The sequence below is a fragment of the Sinohyriopsis cumingii genome, chromosome 4 (genome assembly GCF_028554795.1).
Source record: "Sinohyriopsis cumingii isolate HCF-2022 chromosome 4, ASM2855479v2, whole genome shotgun sequence".
NCBI lineage: Eukaryota > Metazoa > Mollusca > Bivalvia > Unionida > Unionidae > Sinohyriopsis > Sinohyriopsis cumingii.
The window spans coordinates 8277899-8304381 of record NC_142964.1 but is presented as its reverse complement, the minus strand read 5'-3'; the positions used below and the strand labels follow the sequence as shown (position 1 = coordinate 8304381).

At 33.9% G+C, this 26483-nt stretch overlaps 1 protein-coding gene across 4 annotated transcripts in view; it reads left to right on the top strand.

Moving 5' to 3' along the window:
- LOC149800586 (vesicular glutamate transporter 1-like) overlaps positions 1-26483 on the top strand; it is an 81651-nt gene that overhangs the window by 11335 nt on the left and 43833 nt on the right. The gene's annotated exons all lie outside the window — the stretch shown is intronic.

The window sequence follows — 26483 nt, the reverse complement described above, 5'->3', positions numbered from 1 at the left end:
TGGAACACTGGATATTTTGTTTTCTTCGAAGATCAAACGTATCGGCAACCAAGCTACTTAACTTCGCTGAATTACTACCCTTTTAAATTGAATTTCAAACTAAAATTTCGGTTTGTTAGAAACTCTCTCCTTCCATGCTTCATAACTGACAACCATTATCAAGCTAAACGATAATGACCGTCTGAAACTTTGTAAAGTGAATGGAAGAACGATACACAGACAGTTGCGTATTAAATGGGGTGAGAGAGGGCGGTCCACCGCGGGTGATAGCCAGAAGGTGGGTGCTATCGGGAGAGTTGAAATACAAATACAAATTTTCAAACCAAATGAAAATTTCGCCAAAGTAAACGTTATTTCCAGTTTTCTTATGACAGTACTGTACTGTTTAAAATTCTACTTGAAAACATAATATATTTGTCTGTGTGTTTACATTTTAACATTATTTGTGTGGTGCCAAATTAAGGATCCGCCCCGCGTGCCAAATACTTTAGGTACGCCCCAGTACACAGACACACATTTTACATCTTTTTAATAATGATTCGCATTCACACATCTAATAACTGTTGTTGAGTCTCTTATTTGCTGGTTATTTAGGCTTTGCTTTCATGTTAAATGATTTATTTGACATTTCAGCGTTGTTGTGGCTGAATGATTTGATAATTTTCAGTTGCTGCCCGTTTAATTCATCTTCGAAATTTTCACTTCACGCAGCAACGCTTCACCCTGAACATTACATATGTGTTTATAGATTGAAACCTGGTAAACGATCAAAGGTTATTATTTTACGTTTGCCAGGTGTAAATATATGACGTAATCAAGACTCAATTCTAGTCTTTTCATTCAAAATTTGTATCAAATCAAAATTTGGAAGATATTTATCAATATCTCTCTGTGATGTTTTACCCCAACCCCTTGTATTATACATGTATTTATAAGTCTGTAAGTGGAGCCAGGTAAGCTTTGGTTTTCCAAGTGCCTAAGTTGGCTAATCCTCTTACGTAACCCAGTCTTTGTTTGAGCTCTTGAGTGGAAATCTGGCGGGAATCTTTGTACATGGGAACACGTGACGTAGACAACTTCAAAGAGCCGGAAGCCGACAATGGTAGGCTGGACAGTACATGGGGACACACAGACTGACATTTTTATGATTGACAGTTCGATCAAATGACCAGAGTCCGTCGCCATCCAATCGGGATGCGTTGTAGGTGGGACTTGATTCGAGAAACTGACATAAGACTTGTACGAGCCTGAAATTCGTCAGTTGGTGTTTAAGAGTCGCAGTGACACACACTCCGTTAGCCATTCGTAAAAATTGGCGGAATTTAGGAAATTCATGAAATAGCTTCGATCAGGAAGCTTTCGGGGGACAAAAGAATTTCAGAGAATTTCGGGGGACGAAAGAATTTCAGAGAATTTCGGGGGACGAGAGAAGTTCAGAGAATTTCGGGTGACGGTGAGAGATACCGAGTGAATTTCGGGTGACCTCAAGGGATATCGTCAAGGGTTCCGGATACTAGAAGAGGAACCGGAAGTCAAGATAACGGCAAGGAACAAGGATTATAGAAGAGGAAGCGGAAGTGGAGATCACGAAAGGAGAGAAAGACAAGGGAACGAAGAGATTTAGATGAGTAGCACTCAAGAAGGGAAAAATCTCCTCACACTGTGAACTCAAATGATGATCAAAGGGATCATTGGGTGAAAGAGAGACATTGATTACTTTAAATTCTTTTAAATTTCATTTATTAAATTGTTATTGTTTAAATTTCATCTTTGTATTTCTTTTAATTTAACTGTCGGCATTGCTGACTGGGGGCTCGTAGCCATAAATATATTTAGTCAATAAATAATATAGTGTCCAGAATTAACCTTCTGAATAAGGACCAGGGGAACTTCTCATAATTCGTTAAAGTCTATAAGAAGAACCCCACCCCTAGACAACCACTACACCCCCACACTCTCATGTAGAGTAATGAATCTTTGCTCTTTGCAAAATAATTTCCTTCAATCTCATTAGAAACGTTTTCAAGATTTGAATTTTCAAAAATTGTGGTGGATAACCTGTGGTTTACATTTGTTTTTGTGTTCATTTGACCACCACCTATTGCTTCATTAATTTCTTCAAGTTGCCTAGTTTTGCTAGTTCTTTTTCAGTCTCAGATAAGTTGACCATCCTGATCGGTAAAGCCTCTTTTTTCAGATCGGCATAAATTTTATTTTCAAATTTAATTTAAATAACTAAAGGGGGATGGCATTTCAAAAGTAGCATTTTTGCATGTTTTCCATGTTTTCTTGTCCATCACAAGTTCTTAGAAGACATTAAAGTTTAGTGACAGTTTATAAGTTTGACCCCACCCTGCCTCGATTTCTTAAAAGACCATCTGTCCTTTCGGCTTGGGCTTTGCACCCCACCCACCCCACCCCCGATTATGTCTTGCCCCACCCTGAACAAATTTCTGCTGAGGCTAATGTAGATGTCTTTGATGATTTTGATTTAAAGTTATTCCGTTTTATCTCAAGTCCTCTACCTTTAACATTTGCATTTATTGCCATGGAATTTAATTTGTTAGTAAGATATGTTATTACATTAAATAGCCAGTGCATTAAATTAAATAACCACGAAGCATTGTGTTTACCTTATAAGACAACGCCTCATTCGACATTGATTGACAAAGCCACCGCTTTTGTTTTGTTACTGAGTGCAGTAATTACCTGGCGATTTCCACTGTGTACAAAATTAGAGCTATTTTTATCAAACGTATATTGATTCTCTTGTTTGCTGTTGTCCATGATTAGTCCTAAGCAAAAGAAGTTTTACCTTTTATATCTTAAACCACAGAATCTTTTAATCGTTTAGCCATTTAACTCTTTAAAAAGTTACGGTGTGTTTAGTGTGCTTGAATATTGATTTTTAAAAAAAAACTATTTTCCTTCGACTAATCACCAAGTTTAATTTTTTTTGTCGTACCAATTGTAGTTTATTGGGCATTTTAATAATTCCAACATTGTGAAGTCACCATAAATAGGTTCGGAACTTTCTTTTCTTGTTTTGCATACAGATAAAAACCAAATCCTCATTGATTATTGTCCTCCAGGCAAATGCAAGATTGCTTCGCCACTTTGAGAATTTTATTTCATTAATTAATATTTTTTTTACTGTTGTTCTTTTTTGTGTGGAGGTTTTGCATTCGTTTGCAGAATACACTGTTTTTCAACAACTTGTAAAAAGGATTCTTTTAAGAATCACTTGTCGATTCGTTGCTTAAGTTTGTGTTGCGATCTGTTTTGGACTTCTGCCACGGCTGCTGATAAAATAGGACAACTGTCTTGGGCTGATTGGATGTTCGACTTCAAATTTCTGTAGTGAATGTACATACTTTTCTTTGTCATAAAACGTACACAGTAATTTGGGTATAGCTGGTTTCTTTCCTTTCTCACCTAGTGCTGACATTTCTTCGAGTCCAAGTCATCGTTTGAAGAGCAAGGTGATACTCCTTATATAGATTATGAATCTTGCTTGGTATTTCCGAAACAACATCGATAAGACATCCAGCCAATCTATTTGTTACTTGCCCATCTAAAGTTAGTTATCGGCATGTATTGACACAGTATCCAGTCGTAAAATGTTTAGGATTCAGGTACAGGATGTATGACTTAGGGCTCGAGTGATCTTTTTATTCCTAGATAACTGCAATCTCCCTTATCATGCACCAAAAGTTTCAACATGTCAAAGTGCTTTTGTTGTTCTCTTTTGATCACTGTTACGGACCTAATGTATTTCTCTGGTACACATTCACCGATAATCTAAATTGATTAAACAGTTGTTCAGTATCACTAATTAGTATGTGACATCTATACAACCATATACTGTATCGATCTAACTTTTATTTTCATTACCGTAGAGGGGCCCCGAGTGGCCGAGTGGTCTAAAGCGCTCTCCGTTACGGAACACTGCCATCTCACCTCTGTCTGCGTGGGTTCGAGTCTAGGATTCGGCCAATGTGGGTATGTGAGAAAGCTTGCCAGTAGCTTCTCGTGGGTCGGTGGTTCTTCCCGGGGTTTTCCCGGGTTCTTCCTCCACCATTAATACTGGCCGCCATACTTAGCCTATCTTGTGCTGAAAAATGGCGTTAAACCCCACAACAACAACAACAACAACAACATCATTACCGTAGAGGAGTAGTTTTTGACATATTCTAAATTGATTCAATTGCATAACAAAGCGTTGTTAATGTTAATGTTTGCTTTTATGCTTTTACCAAGTGAGATAACTCCATCTATCACCTCCTGAGAGTGCTCATGTTTGTCAGTTTCCAGAATTAGGTATTCGATCTTGTCGGATACCTGTTTGGTTGTATCAGTGATCCTGTGAGATTGTTTAGTTAAATTTCGGACACCAATTTTGTGTTAAGATGATATCAAAGACATTCATTTTCTTTTTATATTTTCTATTTCTTGTTGATAATGTCTATCCATAAACTGAGCATTAAATTTTAAATCACATTATATATTTCCATTATTTTTCTGGTATAAAATTGCATAAAATAGTTTTTTATTTGTTAAGAAAATGACAAGAAATAAACCATAATAACCCATGATGAATGAATCTAACTTAAAAGCCAGCATCTAACTGTTTAAAATTCCGTTGTATAAAACAAAACAATCACTGATAGAATCAAAACTGCGTGCGTATGATACATTGTTTAATATCATTAGCCGATATTATTGATTATGAGGTCTTTGTAGAATCTTCTGAGTTCTCCTAGTAACCAAAAATGTTGGTTTGTCCCCTTGTCCCCTTGTTTCTAGTAATGACATGTTCTTTTTATAGTATTTTTTCTTCATTTTTGAAGCAAAACACACGCATGCACGCGCGCACACACACACACACACACACTATTTTTCTTTCTAAATATGCAAGGTGCGCCAAACCTAATTTTTTTAAAATGATCCATATGCCATCATTCCTGTTCGCACATTTTAACATCAGTTATAATTCGTGCAAAACAGATATAAAACAAAATATGCACTAAATCCTGCATGAAGAAGCTACATTAAGCGACAAGTCCTAAGTGTATGTATGTATGTATGTACGCTCGCACCCAAGTACGTACGTACGAGCGCGCGCGCGTGTGTGTGTGTGTGTGTGATTTGGATCTTTAACGTAGCTTTAACAATTTTTCAGTCATATCGCTACAATGTCTGCATTGTGGCAGTTTATAGTAATGTCTAGCACTGGGGCATCATGCTCCAGACATGTTACACAATGTCCCACCCAGTCACATTATCCTGACACCAAGCCGACCAGTCCTAACACTAACCTCTTAATGCTGAGCGCCAAGCGCGATGCAGCTGTTAGTACAATTTTTATAAGTCTTTGGTATGAGTCGGCCGGGGATCGAACCCACGACCTCCCGCATCCGAGGCGGACGCTCTAAACACTAGACCACCGGAGCGGTCCGTACGTATATACCTACACATGTATGTATGTATGTATGTATGTGGACTTTCCGGTGGCATAAGTGGTTAGAACGTGCGCCTCGGTATGGATGATCTCGGCTTCGAACCCCGTCCGAGTCATGCCAAAGACTAATAAAATGTTACTAGCAGCTGCCTGACTGTGCTTTCAGCATTAAGAAGTTACTTTTAGGACTGGTGGTCGACCTGGTTTCAGGTGGTACATGATAATGTCTGCGGCATAATGTCCCAGTGCTGAACATCAGTATGAACTGCCACAATTATGAGTGAAAAATTGTTAAAGGTATGTTACAAATCTAAGTCACAAATAGACACACACACACACATTCTGCAATCATTATACCTAAGCTTTGACATCTCATACTGGTGATCTATGTGCACCAATAAAACGTTTCCGTTCTTATAAAAGTGTTCACACAAGAAGATTAAAAAGACAGTAGAACTAGCTTTACTGTAGGTATTCTATGTATATTTAATTTTTAATACATGAATCATAATAATTTATAAAGTTATAAATTGTGTCTAAAACTATTTTATGCAACAGTCGAACACGCTTCACATATGATTAAATATAAATTGTGTCTAAAACTATTTGATGCAACAGTCGAACACGCTTCACATATGATTAAAGCAGGTAATGGCACACGTTATATGGATCAACTGTGATTTATATAATAGCTTCAGATACATCGTTGAACTGAATTCTTTCGTTGTATTTTGCTGAAAATTGCAAATTTGTTCGGATTGGAGGAACATATCAAACGTAGTTAAAGGTTTGTGTCGGCATGTATTTCATGATGCTGATAAACAAAATGGTACTGATTTGTTTAGCCCTTTGAACTGGAAAGATTAGAGATTATCCTTGAATCATACCTTGCTAAAAGATTATAGATTACTCTTGAATACTACATTTCTAAAAGTTGATTGCAAGTATTGCATGCTTAAATTGATAGCCCCGTTTTCTTGAAACGTTTGTCAAAATTAGTATATTATAACATAGTGTCACGGGGTTGTGGATGATGTGAGAGATCTCGCTTAGTCCTTATGGGTTTTGGTTATCGTTATCTTGGAGGTGATCGACCACGGTGTTATTGCCCGGATCGAGTAAAGCAGAGACGGTCCTGGCTTTTAAAAAGTTGTCGCAAATACAATCGCCAACATCAATATTTTATCGTCAATTTTCAAAAAATGTCGCCAGAACAAGTAGTGAATATTTTTCCAAGTCTATTAATGTAATATGCGATGAAAATTGAAAAAGATGGGATGGTTATTACTTTATTAACAACAAGCAATACAGCCATAATATTAGAAAATAAATCATTACATGACTGTTTTGCACTACTTCCATGGTCTTTGCATCCCGCATCACAGTTAGTACATTAGGTATGACTGTTGTCACCTGAAATAAATGCTCTCTCTCTCTCTCATTTTTTAATAGAAACATCAGGTATTAAGCAAATGTATATTATGTGTAAGTTTTGTAAGGAACTTTAGATAATGACATTTTAATACTAAAACCCTATGATCTTACTTTGCAATGTAACATAAGTGATGTATAATGCGACCGTCGATTTCATGCATTCAGGAAGTAAACCCCCCCCCCCCCCCCCCGCTTTTATGGCTAGCTTCAACCAGGAGTTCAGAAATGTATTTTTGCTGCGCTTTACCTGATTTGCTTGTAGTGTATTGCTTCCTAAATCCAGAGAATGATCACTGAATGCTGTAGATTTGTTTCTCGATTAGCAAACGATGATCTCAATTCAAACAAAAAAACTTACACGAGTCAACACCTGACATTAATATACTGTATATATTAGCATTAATTACCATCATTAAATTAAAAGAAGGAATGAAGAAACGTGTCACAGAGCATATGTGCCCCCCCCCAAAAAAAAAAAAAAACATTCATACGGAATAAATGTGTTATTTAGCAAGCAGTGAAGCAGTGTTATATACATATATGAGTTAACAATAAGGAAATAAGGTGGGATATAAAATGTGGGAAATAGTTATCACATGTATGGTCGCTTGAGACCACATTTGAACTGTTAACATAAATTCACACCCATTTTAGGCATTGTTAGTTATAACAATAAACGGCATTGTTTTTTGTTGGTTTTTTTTTGTCAATCAGTTGTCTTATGTCACGTGTTTAGGCTCGAATAAACAGTAACACAAGAACAAGTGAAGGAACAAACTTTGAAAAACAAAACTATTAATTTTCCCTGGAAAATTCTGTAAAAATGAGGGAAAAAATACGAACTTACGGTTTTAAGAATCAAATCCAAAAATAATCCAAGAATAAAATTTTTGAAGTCCTAATTACAAAATGTTCTACGGATTTCAAGTTCGAATCACGACGAAGAATCCAAGATGGAAGACGGTGACGTATGCTGTAACATGTGTTGTTGAAGTCTACAGTTCTTTGTAGAAACAAGAATTATCACTCCGGTTTTTGATACCTGAATAAAGTTTTATAAAAGCTGTCCTTGTTCAACAGTTTCACATGAGCACACGCATTTTCCAGGAAAAAAGAATTAATCCTCTTTAAAGCCAAGCAGTTTCAAATAACTCCAAACAGCACAGCATTCGACTTCTAGTGTAAGAAAAAGCCCAGCTGCAACTGAGAATAACTCTCCAGAACAGTGGCTATATGTCTTTTAAAACGTAAACAGGGGGTCATGTGATCATGTTCTAGAAGCTTATAGAAATTATGTACTTTTTAAAATACACGTACACCCAGTGTGGCCCTGACGAAAACCAACCAGTTTGCTTTAAGAAAAACTAAATTGTTTACATCTTAAGCACATAGTCCCATCATGACCTCGACAGCAACCAATCATTTTAAAATAAAAATAGAACTTGTCTACGTGGTTGCTACTAATTTTCCATCTCGGTCAGGATCTAGATCAACACCTGGTGTTTATAAAACGATCACTCAAGGTGAAACTATTTTCTGAAATAAAGTATCATCTCTAGTGAATAAATTTACATTACAATAGCATGTAATAAAAAAATTAAAACTGACAAACAATTAAATTGAAGTAAATATATATTAAATCAGATATAATTAAATCAAATATACATAACAATTGCTTTTACTCGCTGTAGAACAGGCGGTTTGTTTGTATTATGTCAAAGAGGCTCGAGTCTAACCTTTACCTATTGCGCAGTTTGGGCACAGCTGACCAACATATGAAATGGGGGCACGTGGGGGGGGGGGGAATGACGCACTCCACAGGGAGAAACGGCGAGAATTTCACGTGTATTGGACCCGAAAATCGGTGAATATTTAGTGAAAGAAAAAGATGCTTAAATATGCTGCAAAAATACTCTACATTTTCCGGAGTCAAGACTTCCCCTTTGCCAGAAAAATATGGACTGATAAATTCTACGAGAGGAACTATTCTAACTAAAATTTCATCTGGGAACATCACGCGCACACCCTGGTTTAGATTATCCAGTGAGGATTTGCTACTTTACCCGCCAATAATCTGTATCATTCGCATCGAAGGCAGACATTTCTTTTCAGTCCGACGTTATTTATTCTGAAAATGTCATTTTATGGTACATGTTAGAAATGGACTACCATTTCTTAAATGTTTCCCTGGTACATATCAACTCTGGACGTTTATCACAGTGACCTCGTGTTAACATTGCACTTTCATCTGTTCCCAGCTATTAGCCAAGCGTGTCCTAATTAAAATTCAATTCAGTTCATACTCCAAGCAGAGGAGATGCTATCCCTCGCAGTCAGTAATTTTTTGCGGGACTAGTCAATATATCAATCTTAATGGGCACTCGTCACGCCGGCCACGAAAGAATGTACTGTGAAATTTATACTACAGACATACTATTCTACAATATTGTACACCCTTACACTTGACTAAGATGAAATTAGACTCGTAGAACTTTCATGAAGTTCTAAACTTCTGTTCCTATATTATTCCGCTGTACTTTAATTACATTTGATTTCCTCGACTTATAATGTTCAAGTTTGGTGTTCTAAGCTTACTCTTGAATTTCTTGCTTCGAAAATATGGGGACTGGTCTTTTTTGCTGCTTTGTGCTCTCTATCTGATCAGAAACTATAAGCACTCTGATTTAGGTTTAATTTGGAATATTACAAAGACTGTACATTGGGTCAATATAATAAAAATAAACAAGTAATAGTGTACGCAAAAATGACGTCTTTGTATGAACCGCAGGTTGACATACTTGACACATGACAAAGTAATGCGACAGTACCGGTATCTATAACATTTTCACTTAAGAATCGAAATACGTAACGTGAGAGATAACTACCGCACTTGTAATCTTTCCTGTGCAAGTAGTGTTGGTTTCCAGGAAGAAGGTCCACTTAAGGTCTTATTATAACTAAATAGGTCTAAACAGTACTGATATCCAATCCCACACTCATGTTAATTGTTAGTAACAGTCAGTTGCTAGACAGTTAGTGATTTTTTTATTATTTAGTGCTTTAATCTTTAAACTAATCCGGAAAGGTAAATGTGCCCTACATTTGACAATTGTCTGTCTTAGTAGATTAGGTTTAATTATGACACTTGGCGAGGAGATTCTCCTTAATATGAAATAGAAACTTATTGCAAAAGAATGTCTCTGTGACGCACATTTCATCCTTTGATCTCTTTGTTTAATTTTTTTGCTTAAAGTTCAATTTTTGGTGTATATTTAAATCATAGAACTTGATAATTGGATGGATATCTGCTAGTTAAAGTCCAAAACCAAAGGTCACCATGACCTATATTTTGTACTTTATTAACATTATTTAGGTATCTGTTTTAGCTTATGCCCACACAGAATAGTCTATGCTGCATCCTAGTGAATACAAAATGCCCTTTCTGACCGACGCAACTGTACATAGGAATACGTATTTTAATTCAGTGGTATACCTTCTGTATATATGACTTTACATTTGTATGTTTTGTCACAATGACTACATTGACTGATACTTTGCAAAAGTTGAACAGTGTCTTGCATTTCATTTTGTAATCTATCAATGACTAAATTTAATTCTTTCTCAGTTCTAATAGTGAATGATGTAGCTGCAATAAAGCCTCCTACAACAATTTTGTCCTATTGATGTAGACGATGTATATCGCTTTATAAAGCCTTCCTATTAGTGATTTTGCTTATTTATTTATTTGTTTATTATCTTTTTGTGTACTTTAAAATTATATTTTCACTAATGTAGGTGCTATTTTATAGTAAACTTTGGGATCAAATCATTAGGCCAGATGTCGTTGAAATGACAAACAATTCATTTATATAACAGAAAATACCAAAAGAACCTACTAACAGGTATTATGTAAATTTTATTTATCCTGTGTTTTTAACCTTTGTTATTGATTACGGGCCGACTTTTGGCCTACCTGACTATTGTCATGTTTTTTTTTTTTTTAAAAGACGTTTACTTGAATTGAGTTCAAGACGTTGACTTAACCTTGTTTACGAACCTAGACAGTTCTGTAAGCAACCTTGTTTACGAATTTTGATGGTATTTTCCATTATAAATGAGCCACATGCAGGGCATTTTGTTGGTCATAGGTCGGGCGACACTCTGTATATAAAGGAGACCAGATAAACAGTTATTCATTCCTACTTTTGTATCAGTCTGTGGAATCAATTTCAGTTGTGATCCGATATAATTTGAGATGAATAGTTTATTTAATTTGTTCATCAGAATTACAAAGTGTTCATTGATCTTTGCACTAAAACTCTTCTTTGGGATTATTGAGGAATCATTCAAATACATTCTTAATTCTATCATTGCTGTAGATCCAGACTATGAGCACATCTAGTAACTCAAGACTATTCGTTACATCAGCACATTCAAGATTATTGAAATTCATTCTGAATACTCTATACTTTTCGACTTTTGATAGAACATTTTTGGTTTATTTGGGATTTAATTTACATTACTGGAAGTTCCTTTTAAATTTTCACTTTGTATTCTAGGGAAATATTTTAGTGAATTGTAGTAAACTTGTTGGCTTCACTTCTTTCTCTTACCTGGTTTAAGACGATAAAGTCATAACACAAGAGATGCCATACAACTTGATTGGATTCGAGAAAGGGTACATTGAGAAAAATATTAATATTAAATAGATAAAAGGTTTGTGTTGATATAACATTCTGTCATTCAGTTTACAGATTTTAGAAGTTTATCGTTTTCCTTGATAGTTAGCTGAGGACTGATTGTCATTTATGTAATATAGAAGATCAGTGTTTCTGGCATTTGGCACTTTTAGTTTGAAATTCAATTTGAAAGGTAGTATCAACTCTGTGTATTTTTGATATCTTCAAGGAAGATAAAAACTTATATGCCAGAATTATCCTCCTGTCTACTACTATCCGTAGCGTTGTCCATATCAATTGTTTTTTCTGTTTCTTCTCACTGGACTAATTTCAATCAAATTTGACAGCGAGCCTTGATCATTCTTCATAAAAGCATTTAAAATTTGAACAAATAATGCCGATAAAAATAGCCTCCATTTTTAAAAGTAGAAAAATTTAAACATCATCTTTAACAACAAATGCTTAAGACTTTTTAACTTAATTTGAATGGAAGCATTCATCATAAAAGCGATTGTACAATTGATACTGATCTGCTCTCAAATCTAGCTGCCGTTATCCTTCCCCACCAAAGCTCAAAAGGCTTCTAGAAACAATTTAATAGAATTTGACCTAATTAGACCGAAAGCACTCACTCATTAGTAGCAACTTAACTTTATATAAATGGTTCAAACTCATCATCAAATATGGCTACCGTTATTATAAATAGAAAAACCCATCACAACAACTTTCGCAGATCGATGAACAATATTTAATCTGGGCCGTCTCTTTGCAAACAATAAAGGAAGGGCAAACAAAATAAATTTGTCCTTTGTCTGAGCAAATGTCATGTTCAGATTTTTAGCAAGGGATTTATGCGGGTCTCAATGTTATTTAGAAAGTATGCTGCAAATTGTGTTCGATTTTTACCAAGTGAAATGAATACGAATCTTTTCTATTCAAGTTGGGTTTGTACCAGTCAAAGAAGGAAATAATAGACCGTATTCTACTGAAAGAAAACCATTTCTAGGTTAAATCTTTATCAGCTCGTGTCCTTGTCCAATGACTTGTGTCGCTGTATAGAGGTATTCGTACACGACGTTGACTTCTCGTGCTTATTGTTTAGTTCGGCATGCTTAAACAACGTCTCTTGTTCATTTTTACGGGGAGGGGGTATGAATCAGGTACCCCATAATCCAATATGTATTGCCACCAGAAGATTCTCACCAACAAATATTTTGTCACGTTGTATTACCTATTTCTTCACTTTACTTTCCTTACATAATTTTTTGGTCACAAACACAACTTCTAGGGATAAATAAACTTGACTCCTCTCTTAATATCCAAAGTGGAATCAGTCTTTTAGTTGTTTTGAGTTTTAATTTAGAGGATTTCTTTATTTAAATTATTGATTAGAATTACAAAGTGCTGTATGACATAGGACTTAATCACTATTTGGAGATTATGCTGAATTCATTTAGAAACATGCTGGATTATATCATTATGATACATGAAGACTGTTGGTACATTAACACTATCCCATGTTATTGCTATATCAGCACACTCATGATTCAGAACACTATTGGAATTCCTTCAGATTACTTTATACGTTTTTACTTGTGATAGAACTTCTAGGGTTATTTGGGATTTAATTCACAATACTTAAAGTTCTTTTAAAGTTTCATTTTTTATTCTAAGGAAATAAATTATTTATTTAATTTTATAAAACTTAATGGTGATTTTGCTCTTTTTCGTTCCTTATGTTAAGGATATAGAGTCATAATTATGAGGTACACGAAACAGCTATCCACACAAAGCAAGACAGATAAGGACATTCGTAGAGACATCAATATTTGCAATTGGACTGTCACGAATAATAATAATAATAATAATAGTAATAATGACAATAATAATAAGATTGACTGCAGACTCAGATTACATTAATGCATTTAAATCTGGTACATACAGTCTGATATTATGCTTTAATTTACACACTTATTCCCTGATCTTCAATGATTTCTTCAGGTAATGGTCAAGGTTATGATAATTATTACAGCATTTTCCATTCAGTTGCAAACCTTGTCATAAGTAGCAACATAGTAAATATTTGAAAGAATATAAAATCTTCTCAAGCTGCTGTTCATTTGACATTCAGCGGCAAAGTTATATTTATCATCAGTATCAATACAAAAAAGCAAGATTGTTGTATAAATAGAGGGTTTTCAAGTCTACATTAATTATCAATGTCGTGGAAGTTTCTGATTCTTGACATCAATAGTAAATGAACAGTGTGGAAAGTTTATAAATTATTTGTGTAATATTGACAGCAGAAATAATGCATTGGCATGTAATACACTTGTAGCTTTTCCACGGAACTTAAATAAAATTTAATTTGTACAGTATGTCTACATTTATGTTTGAACACAAAATAAAACAAACTACCGTCACCCATCCCGTGATTAATCCTTCACACTAATCATATATCAAGTGCTTTGCCCAGCATTACAGTGATCACCCCAAGTTGTCTGTAGATCATAGCATTACTTCTGAAATCTCATGTGCTTCAACTTTAGCAGTTTACACAAATGTTTCACTGTCTTACAATTTCTTACTATTTGTACTAACCTTCTTCCTATTTCATGACAGATAGCACCTTTAATGTCTTTTTAGTGATTCCATTAGCATACTTACAGAAAGAAGTATGCACAACTCCTGTTTCACTAAGCGCGTGAAAGATTCAGACCTCTCCTATCCACAGTTTAGAATCAATTTAATTTAGTATTTTTGAAAAAGGAGTCTTCAGGACAATTTATCGAAGCGGTTTGATCTGGTATTCAAGCATACAGTCCCTTTGCGCCTTGTACTGCAAGTGCTTTCTGACACATAGAACAATGTTTTTTTTTATAAAAAAAATATTTTTCTTTTCTATTCTAAATGAACACACATGCAGGATATTTCAAGTAGGATGCTGTCACTATTAGGTTTGTGCCTAAGTGTCCGTTTTCATCTTTGATAAATTGATTTTCAGTTTCCAAGTTTTGTAATAATCTTTGAACTTCTTATAGTAAATGTCACCAAATCATCGGCATTAAATAACTGAGCATATTTCCAATGTAATTCTACTTAGGAAATATCGACAAATTGTTTGCATAAAGTAAATAACTGAGTATATTCTAATGTAATACATCTGGTTTATATCACCAAATCGTCCGCATAAAGTCAATAGCAGAGTATATTCCAGTGTTATTCTATTCCGCAAATATCACCAAATCGTCCGCATAAAGTAAATAACTTAGTATTTTCCAGTGTAATTATATAGCTGCATAAGGTAAATAACTGAGTATATTCCAATGTATATCTACTGCTGCATAAGGCAAATAACTAAGTATATTCTAACATAATTATACTGCTGCATAAGGTAAACAACTGAGTATATTCTAATGTAATTATACTGCTGCATAAGGTAAATAACTGAGCATATTATAATGTAATTATACTACTTCATAAGATAAATAACTAAGTATATTCTAATGTAATTATACTGCTGCATAAGGTAAATAACTGAGTATATTCCAATGTAAATCTACAACTGCATGAAGTAAGTAACTGAGTATATTCCAATGTAAATCTACAGCTCCATAAGGTAAATAACTGAGTATATTCTAAAGTAATTATACTGCAGCATAAGGTAAATAACTGAGTATATTCCAGTGTAATTATACTGCTACATAATGTAAATAACTGAGTATATTATAATGTAATTTTACTCCTGCATAAGGTAAATAACTAAGTATATTCTAATGTATTATACTGCTGCATAAAGTAAATAACTAAGTATATTCTAATGTAAATCTACTGCTGCATAGGGTAAATAACTGAGTATATTCTAATATAATTATACTGCTGCATAAGGTAAATCACTGAGTATATTCATAAGGTAAATAACTAAGTATATTCTAATGTAATTATACTGCTGCATAAGGTAAATAACTGATTACATTCCAATGTAATTATACTCAGCAGATAAATATGATTTCAAACCGTTAAAGAACAGGGAGAAAAGGATAGTTGACAAGACCAAACAAGACTTTATTGCACTCAGGATGTAAAGTTTGTAACATATGATATATATATATAAGAAAAAGACCATGAATATAACGTGTGATATTATTACATAATGCGTAACAGGGATTACAGGTTTCAGAAAACACATTCTGAAAACCTGCAAATATTTCTTAAGAATCATACGTTACATGTATTCATTAACTAATTATATTTTTGAATATTAGTCCTGGAATTGTGAAAATGTGATAGTGATATTCATCCCATATTAGTTGAGACTGACCGAGTGTGCAATATATTTCGTTATAGAGCACAATAGCCCGTCTACTGGTTTCAGCCAGAAAACTGTTATCTGCAGTTCTAAACTTAATTAAACTTTTTATATATATATATATATATATATATATATATATATATATATATATATATATATATATATATTAGTAATGAGAAACAGATCTTTTCTAAATACAAACTAGTTTTAAATAACCTGTAATTTTGACCTTTGGATGATGTATTGATGCTAGCTGCCAAGGCTTGCATATATTGACCTTTCAGTCATTGTTCTATTGAATTTGTTAACCATTTAACTTGTACAAAACTTCGATTACTCCATACGTAGCATAACCCAATATCAAGATTGTGCTTCAAATCACCATTTATCATCGTAACCATTATCACCACAATGTTTGTATATGAGAGAATTTATATTATATTTTGTCTTTGTCTTTTTAAGTAAAATCATACTTTAATTAGCTATGGATACTAGAAAGCAACATAATATTTAAACTATTTACAAATTCTGTATATTTGAAGGACACGGGACATCCTCTGTACCTATTTACTAGTAAAAAAGATTCTAGGTCATGTAGGAATGAGGACACTACAACTTCCAATTTGAACACACATAATTTGAACTGGTCCAAGCCACACTCACAACGGAACAAAACTCAGTCCATTTTTTCTCCGCCTAATCGGAAAAAACCCAATAATGGAGATAAATGTCTCCCTTGTCTTACACATTTTTCACATGAGAAAACAAACAAAACAGAAAAATCATTATTTACGCAGACACATGATTTGATATCATTAAAATATTTGATATAACATTATAAAATTTATTTACGCAGACAGATGATTTGATATCATTAAAATATTTAATATAACATCATAAAATTTACCTCTGCTGCCTACCAATTACAGCTTATGCCATAATCCAACTCTCCATGCATTATCAAAGGCATTCTAAAATGAAAAAATGTGCAGAAAAGTTTCTTTTTGCATTGTCTAATAAATTCAATAAGGCTTTACAAAAAACAAATATTGTCTGTTGTGGAATAGCCATTCCTGAATCAAGCTTGAGTCTCAGATGGTAATGTATTATTGTCAAGTAATTTAGACAGTCTTAAATATAGTACTGCAGTAAAAACTTTACCAAAGCATCTTGACATATTGGTGTTGTCACCTTTAGTTTTTTAGATTGGCACAGAATACCTTTGGTCCAACCAACTGGTACATATCCAGTATTAAGGATTATATTAAAATATTTCACATAAGCATTTAACATTTCATAAGTTGAGCATTTAAAACATATTCACTTAATATATTATCAATTGAACCTTTGTTATTATTTTTTTAGACTGTTAGCAACTTTTAACATTTCTTCAGCTGTAATTTGGTCGTTCAAACATGAGTTATCGACAACATCTGCCGCTTGCACCATTAATGGGATTACTTGATTGTCAGTACCCATGTGCACCGAGTTTATTTCTTTAAAATATTCTAAAATTTCAATAGAATACTCTCAAATGGTCTTTTCTTCCTGGCATTATTTATCATACTCCAGTATCTCTTGGGATCTTTTGAATATAAAGTGTGTAATTTCCTTTGCAGTGATTTTTAAACTGAGAGTAATGCTTTGCAACAGGTTTCTTACAGTGTCTACAAGCAGTTCGCATGTTAGCTGTACTCGCTGCGATTTCATGCACTGTGCTTTAGAGGTAGTAATATTTTCTGGCTTTCATTGCCAAACCATGGTTCAGCTCTTTTTCTAGCTTGTATTTGCAAAACTTACAGCTGTATGTCTTTTCTGGGCAAAATGTTAGCTCAGCATAGATAATAAAAGTACTACTAATGTTGCTGATGATTCTATTTGATCGCCTCGCGTTATATTATTTTTATTGATAAGTTCCTCCAAATCACAGTCAATATAATTCAGATTTTGAATATATTTTTGTTTGCCAGGAATTCATTTTTTCTTCTAGTATCCCACAATCTCCAGCAGGAAATCAGTTTTCTTAAGGTATCCCACAATCTGCTAGGTCTTTTTTACATGACAGAACATCATGTAAATGTAGTTGATCATGTCTAATAGCGTATGTTAAAGAAAAGTGAATGCCTGGGAACAAAGGGTTAAAATTGAGCACTTCAGATATTGTTTATTACAATTGAAAGCCATTTAAAGACATTAATATATAATCAGTTAAGCTCTTGCCACCTGATGTGCATTTTTCAACTCTTGTCTACACCAACCATTCCATTACAAATATACATATTATTATTTCTACAAAAATTCCATAAATGTATACTGTACCAATTTCTATTTCTGTCTTATGAGTGTCAGACCTGGGGTATACTAAATTGTTTTGGAGCCTTAGTCCCCTAGATGTATCATTGCATCATTATCAAGACATATTTCAGCTTGGTTTGTATTAAGAAAGTTATGACAAATATCTGATAAGTTAGCAATTCTGACATTAAAGTCACCAATGAGAAAAATATAACCAGAGTTATTAGAAAGATATAGCATTTCATTTTCTATTTCACTAAGTGCTTCATAAGAGCTATACTCTGAACCTTCCTCTTCTGTCATCCTGTCCTGTAGCAATGATAAATTTACATTTTCCACATGTACTTCTATTGTACTCCACTATTCCAAATGTGTCTGTGTCACTAGTAACAGATGCATTATGTTCATTTTATAAAACTGTACTCCACTATTCCAAATGTGTCTGTGTCACTAGTAACAGATGCATTATGTTCATTTTATAAAACTGTACTCCACTATTCCAAATGTGTCTGTGTCACTAGTAACAGATGCATTATGTTCATTTTATAAAACTATACTCCACTATTCCAAATGTGTCTGTGTCACTAGTAACAGATGCATTATGTTCATTTTATAAAACTGTATCCATTATTCCAAATGTGTATATGTCACTAGTAACAGATGCATTATGTTCATTTTATAAAACTGTATCCACTATTCCAAATGTGTCTGTGTCACTAGTAACAGATGCATTATGCTCATTTTATAAAACTGTATCCATTATTCCAAATGTGTGTATGTCACTAGTAACAGATGCATTATGTTCATTTTATAAAACTGTATCCACTATTCCAAATGTATCTATGTTACTAGTAACAGATGCATTATGTTCATTTTATAAAGCTGTACTCCACTGTTCCAAATGTGTCCATGTCACTAGTAACAGATGCATTATGTTCATTTTATAAAACTGTATCCACTATTCCAGATGTGTCTGTGTCACTAGTAACAGATGAATTATGTTCAATTTATAAAACTGTATCCACTATTCGAAATGTGTATGTCACTAGTAACAGATGCATTATGTTCATTTTATAAAACTGTATCCATTATTCCAAATGTGTATATGTCACTAGTAACAGATGCATTATGTTCATTTTATAAAACTGTATCCACTATTCCAAATGTGTCTGTGTCACTAGTAACAAATGCATTATGCTCATTTTATAAAACTGTATCCACTATTCCAAATGTATCTATGTTACTAGTAACAGATGCATTATGTTCATTTTATAAAGCTGTACTCCACTATTCCAAATGTGTCCATGTCACTAGTAACAGATGCATTATGTTCATTTTATAAAACTGTACTCCACTATTCCAAATGTGTCTGTGTCACTAGTAACAGATGCATTATGTTCATTTTATAAAGCTGTACTCCACTATTCCAAATGTGTCCATTTCACTAGTAACAGATGCATTATGTTCATTTTATAAAACTGTACTCCACTATTCCAAATGTGTCTGTGTCACTAATAACAGATGCATTATGTTCAGTTTATAAAACTGTATGTTGAATGAGGCCTAAATGCTGTTAAATTAGGTGTCTGAATAGATTCAATTTTATCAACATAAAGCTGTAATATCAACAAGGTCTTAATTCCTTTGTGATAAATTCTGGTGTTATAAAATATAAATAGAGCTTTGTTCATGTTGCAATAATTCTCAAAAATCTCAGCATTAATCTCATTTTATAAAACTGTATCCATTATTCCAAATGTGTCCATCTCACTAGTAACATATGCTTTATGTTCATTTTATAAAACTGTACTCCACTATTCCAAATGTGTCTGTGTCACTAGTAACAGATGCATTATGTTCATTTTATAAAGCAGTACTCCACTATTCCAAATGTGTCCATGTCACTAGTAACAGATGCATTATGTTCATTTTATAAAACTGTACTCCACTATTCCAAATGTGTCTGTGTCACTAGTAACAGATGCATTATGTTCATTTTATAAAGCTGTACTCCACTATTCCAAATGTGTCCATGTCACTAGTAACAGATGCATTATGTTCATTTTATAAAACTGTATCCACTATTCCAGATGTGTCTGTGTCACTAGTAACAGATGAATTATGTTCAATTTATAAAACTGTATCCACTATTCGAAATGTGTATGTCACTAGTAACAGATGCATTATGTTCATTTTATAAAACTGTACCCACTATTCCAAATGTGTCTGTGTCACTAGTAACAGATGCATTATGTTCATTTTATAAAACTGTACTCCACTATTCCAAATGTGTCTGTGTCATTAGTAACAGATGCATTATGTTCATTTTATAAAACTGTACTCCACTATTCCAAATGTGTCTGTGTCACTAGTAACAGATGCATTATGTTCATTTTATAAAGCTGTACTCCACTATTCCAAATGTGTCCATGTCACTAGTAACAGATGCATTATGTTCATTTTATAAAACTGTACTCCACTATTCCAAATGTGTCTGTGTCACTAATAACAGATGCATTATGTTCAGTTTATAAAACTGTATGTTGAATGAGGCCTAAATGCTGTTAAATTAGGTGTCTGAATAGATTCAATTTTATCAACATAAAGCTGTAATATCAACAAGGTCTTAATTCCTTTGTGATAAATTCTGGTGTTATAAAATATAAATAGAGCATTACTCATGTTGCAATAATTCTCAAAAATCTCAGCATTAAATACTAACTCTCAATGCTTCATATGTCTATATAATTTATTAATGATCAACAATATTTGATACATTTTAATACATGCATGAAGATATATAGGACTTGTAGGGTCAATAGGCACAATAAGAACTGTACAAGTATTGTACTATCAGGTCATGTGACTTTCAAAAAATAATATACTTTAATGTTGGTGGTTGTGATTGGCACATTCCATTGTCAATGTTGGTTGAAATTGGTCTTTTTGGTGGTTATGTTTTGGCCTGTTTTAAGTCCTAGTATGTAATTTAGCTTATCTTCTGAGATACATTGTTAAGTTCTGCTATGAATATCTTCACAACATGTCTCCAAATATAGAGTAATTCCAATGACAAATTGTGAGTTGCAATCTGCCCAATTCATACTTTTGAGCATTCTAAATTGTTGATCATTATCATTCGAACCAATTATGTATTTGCTTCATGAACTTAAAACAAAGCTTTTTCCCATCAAAATCTTCATGTAAGACCAATGGTTCGCAGTGGTATAAATACCAGTTACGTGCCATGATCTGGCAGACTCATTCTGACCAGCAGTATGTACACATGAGGTAGAAGACAAAATGCGACTGCCATATCCTTACTTTGTAGATCACAATATAGTACAACAAAATAAAGCATTCCACACTATATAATATTCCAAAAGATATCACATAAACTTACAATATATTCTTCAGTTTTTGAGATTAATGACCTACATAGTGATTTTATCATCATTCTGTTGGAATCTATTTCTTCAGTTACTTGTTTTGGAAAGAGAACTATTAGACTATTTCTGTCCTTTTGTCTTGTTAATACAACCTTCTTTTGTTTTGAACATGTTGTCATCACTTTATACTCGCCAGTCAACCAGTTTATCGTACAATGGACCATCATTAACTGCATTAAATAACAGATCCTTGGTGCTTCATACTGCATTGAGCACTTTACTTAATGGACTGATACTGTACTCAACTTAAATTCTGGTGGGGGAGAACAGGAAGGAAATTCCAGTTATCTCCCTTTTGCCCATTCCTTCGCAAAAATTTGAAAACTCAACCACTAATTTGGTAAACTTAATTCACATTCTTCTTAAATCATCAACCTTGAAGTCTGTGCAGCCACTGCGCATTCCATTATTCAATACACAGTTAGCAGGATCACCAGAACTGCACACTGAAAGTCTTAACTTTATCAACAGTCAGGTTATCGACATCTTCAAGCAAACAGAAAAGTCATGGCTAACATATTCAGATGATGAGTCAAAGCGTGTGAATCTAACACCCTCTGGTTTTTGTAACTCCATAAAGTCATTCCCATGCCACTCCCATGAAGGTGGAATTGCTGTAATCACAAAGAACTCTATAACTGACTGTCTTAAGTACACTACAACTTCCAATTTGAACACACATAATTTGAACTGGTCCAAACCACACTAACAGCGGATCAAAACTCAGTCCATTTTTTCTCCTGCTAGTCGAAAAAAACAAGCTGATTGAATCTCTCTTTTAGGAGTAGTTCTCTAACCTCCTGGAGTACGGAATTCAGTAGGCGATAACTTGATTTTTCTTGGAGATTTCAATTTTCACTTTGACTGTCCTGCAAATCCATACACATCAAAACTCTTAGATTCCATTCACATTTTTAACCTCAATCAGTCAGTTAGCCAACTCAGCCATGGTTACATTTTAGACTTAATTCTTGATAGAACGGATGATAATATATGACAGTCTTCATTGGTGTCCCTTGAACTTACTGTATCAGATCAACTCTGCTTCATATGCCATCTCAAGGTATCAGTCCCTAACCCTCCATCTCTGTTTGATACTTAAGAGAAGCCTCTGTTTGACAAAAAAAACAACAAATAATGCATGACATCCAAGCAAACCTAACAACTTTGTTATCTCTTACAGCAGTACATCTTGACAAGTGCTTGTCTTTATTGCTTGACAAACATGCCCCAGCAGTGGAGAACAGAGTATCAATTCAAAAGTGATCTCCACAGTTTAATAGTGTTAGGGACCAGCTTACATGCTGTTAAAAGAGAATGCTATATGAGGCTGAGAGGATTGGCTTTCCACCAGATGTCACTGTTCATAAGCAGATCTATGAAGCTGCCAAGAAGAATGTCACAAATATAGATCATGCAGCAAAATCAGCCCACTGCAGTACTAAGGTCACTGAAAGTTCAGCTGCAAAGAGCTACTGGTATTTGAGATTACAAACAAGCTAATGTCAAGGAAAATAAATGTACACCACTTCCAGTGACATTCTATCTGGTTGACCTTCCAGACCTGTTTGCAGATTTCTTCAGTGACACAACTGAGTCCATTAGAGATAAACTTGACAACTCGATTTCAGTTAATTCGATGTCACCATACATTTGTGATACAGAATATACATGGCAACCTTTAACATCATTTGAACCGGTCTGTATGGATTTGGTAGATACAATGGCGATGAAGAGCATCCCAAAGTCATGTGAACGTGATCTGATTGTGACATCACTGCTGTTTGAGTGCTAATTAGATTCAGTATTGTATTCACTAACTGATGCTATCACTTCTCTCATCCAGGGAATTCTCATAATTTTTCAAAACTGCCATGGTAAAGCCTACATTGAGGAAACTGACATCAACCCTACCTTCCTGTTTATAGCCTGTCATTCATTTAAAAATCTTAGAAAAAAGTTGTTCTGTCCAACTTGTATCTCATCTGAATTCAAATAGTCTTTTTAGCAATGTACAGTCTGCATATCACCCTCACCATAGTACTGAAACTGCAATGTGCATAGTTAATGACCTCGTCTCTACTTTGGATAGCAGAAAGATTACAGTCTTCACCCTCCTTGACTTAATGTCTGCAGCATTTGACAGAATAGACCATGATAGTATACTTTACTATCTCCATATATTTGCTATTCATGATATAGCCCAAATTTCTTCCATAAATAAAAAACATTTCTGCCCAGTTGATTTGTGTTTTGGTGTTCCAAAAGTCTCTGTTCTCGGCCGTGTTCATTATCATCACGCTACACACTCAACCATAGATCAACATCCAGTGTCAAACCAATTGTATGCTGATGACACTCTAAAATACAAATCTGAAGCTGAGGCTACTTTCCAACACCTGAAGAAGTGCATTTTCAGTGTGAAGTCATGGAAACAAGCTGCAGATGAATGATAATAAAGCTGAAACCATCTATAATCACCATGCAGAGACGTTTCATTCACATTCTTTACCTCAAACAATGAGTATCAGCAACACGCTTTCATTACACCAACATGTCATGAACATACTCAAGGTTGCATATCTGGAACTAAGACACATCAGCTCTATTCAAAATTTTCTTTCAGTTGATGCCATTAAAAGACTCGTGTTCCTTAGTACTTTCAAGGACTATTCACTGCTGTTGGGTTTGTCTCCGTATCATCTACACAAACTTAAAAGGTCCAAAACACCTCTGCTTGAATCATCCTTAGAGTACCAAGAACTGAGCTCACCTACCCCCTGCTTTACATCCTTCAGTGGCCTCTCGTTTGATCCAGAATCAAACACAAAATCTGTTCACTATGCTACATTTCAGTGACTATATCTCCTGTCCAATATAATTATCTGACTTTACCCAGTTGTATACCCCATCTAAAAACTTAAGCTCCTCTTCCGACTCTTATATTCTCATTGTTCCCAATTTTAATACGAAGTCATATGAATGTTCTTTTGCACACCATGGCCCAGATACATGGAATAAATTGCCCATAGATCTTAAACACAAGGACACTGTAATCTCATTGAAAAGTGCTCACCTATTTAAACTATAAGAACAGACTTTAAGACTTAATAATGTTTGCTTCCTTAATTGTTATCAGCATTAATTTGTTTTGTAATTTCATTGTTTGTTTTTGGTGTTGTTGTTGTCATAGGGTTTAATGCCATTTGTCAGCACAAGATAGGCTATACATGGAGGCCAGTATTAATGGTGGAGGAAGAACCCAGGAAAATCCTGGAAAGAACCACCGACCCACGAGAAGCTACTGGCAAGCTTTCTCACATATCCACATTGGCTGAGCTCGAGACTCGAACCCTCGCAGACAGAGGTGAGATGGTAGTGATCCGTGATGGAGAGCACTTTAGACCACTTGGCCACTCAGGGCCCCTATTTGTTTTTGTAATCTTGTCATTGCATGTGTTGTATGTGTTATCTAATATTATAAATGGCTTTTTTTATAACTTAGACACCATGTTAATCCACATTAGTGTTATTGTTATTATTATTATTGCTATTATTATTGTTGTTGTTATTATCATTGTTATTATTATTATTATTATTACCCTTGCTGTATTAGTGCTGATACAGACCAGAATTGCTTGTACAGCTTCAATGTTATTTAACTGTATATTTTCAATATTGTCCTCAGTGTCAAAACAATAATGCATCATATAATACTGCATAATGAAATTTCACTTGTGAAGTATATTATAATGTAAGTACTATTATTATGGTAACAGATACATGTGCATAGTATGGAGCATCCATTGTAGTATTCCTATAGGGAGCATTCATTTGTGTTCTATAATTCAGTTTGTTTCTTTTTGTACTTTTTCCTGAAAAATACTTGGATTATATTTTCAGATAATCTTTTGATATGTGTTTTCTTAACTTTCAGTATTGAGCCACACATGTTATATACATTAAAGTAAGCAAAGGAGAGTTCTATGTGTGCCGTTTAATAAGGAAAAGAACATTTGAAATGTACCAATTTATTCCGCCCCATTTTGTAACAAGATAATTTAGGGTAGTATGTTAAAGACTGAAAATTTTATTCTTGATTCATTCTTGCACTGTGTACAGTTCAATTTTATTATTACATCATTGCAAAGAATTTTCCATTGAATGGTTTCCAACACAATACATTTTAGAATCAAGAATTCTTAAATTCATTATTAATCCACTAATAAAATATAATTTCAAAATGAAGGAAGGATAAGAGCATTTGAAAATATAACATCACATGATTGACTTATATGAACACTTAAATCAGTATATGATTTGAGATATTCGATTTGTGAAATAGTTTTCATTTTTTAAAAAACTTTTCCCATTACAAATTTGGACTTCTAGCATCAAAGAAAACACTGGATACTATATGAACATTATTCTGGATAATAGTAACATTGATAATGAGAAGTTACTATATATTACTATTTCTAAAATGCATATCATTTTTTGATATGAGACGTTTCTGTATATTACAGTATTCTAAAATATTATATCTTATCCTGTGATGAGGAGTTACTTTACGTTACTATTTCTAAAATAATATATCTTATCCCATTATGAGAAGTTACTTTATGTTACTATTTCTAAAATACATGTATTTTATCTTGATTAGGATCAAAATTATTTGTAAATATGTTGTAGGCAGTAATGAAAAATTCAAGTGGCATTCAGTTTTAAACAAGAAATAATATTTTAAGAAAATAAAACGGTTATTAGCAGCAAAAAATCAGCTGTAATCTGAATATCGATAGACAAAACTTAACACACAATTATTGGGAAAACTTTTTCTAAAAACATATAGC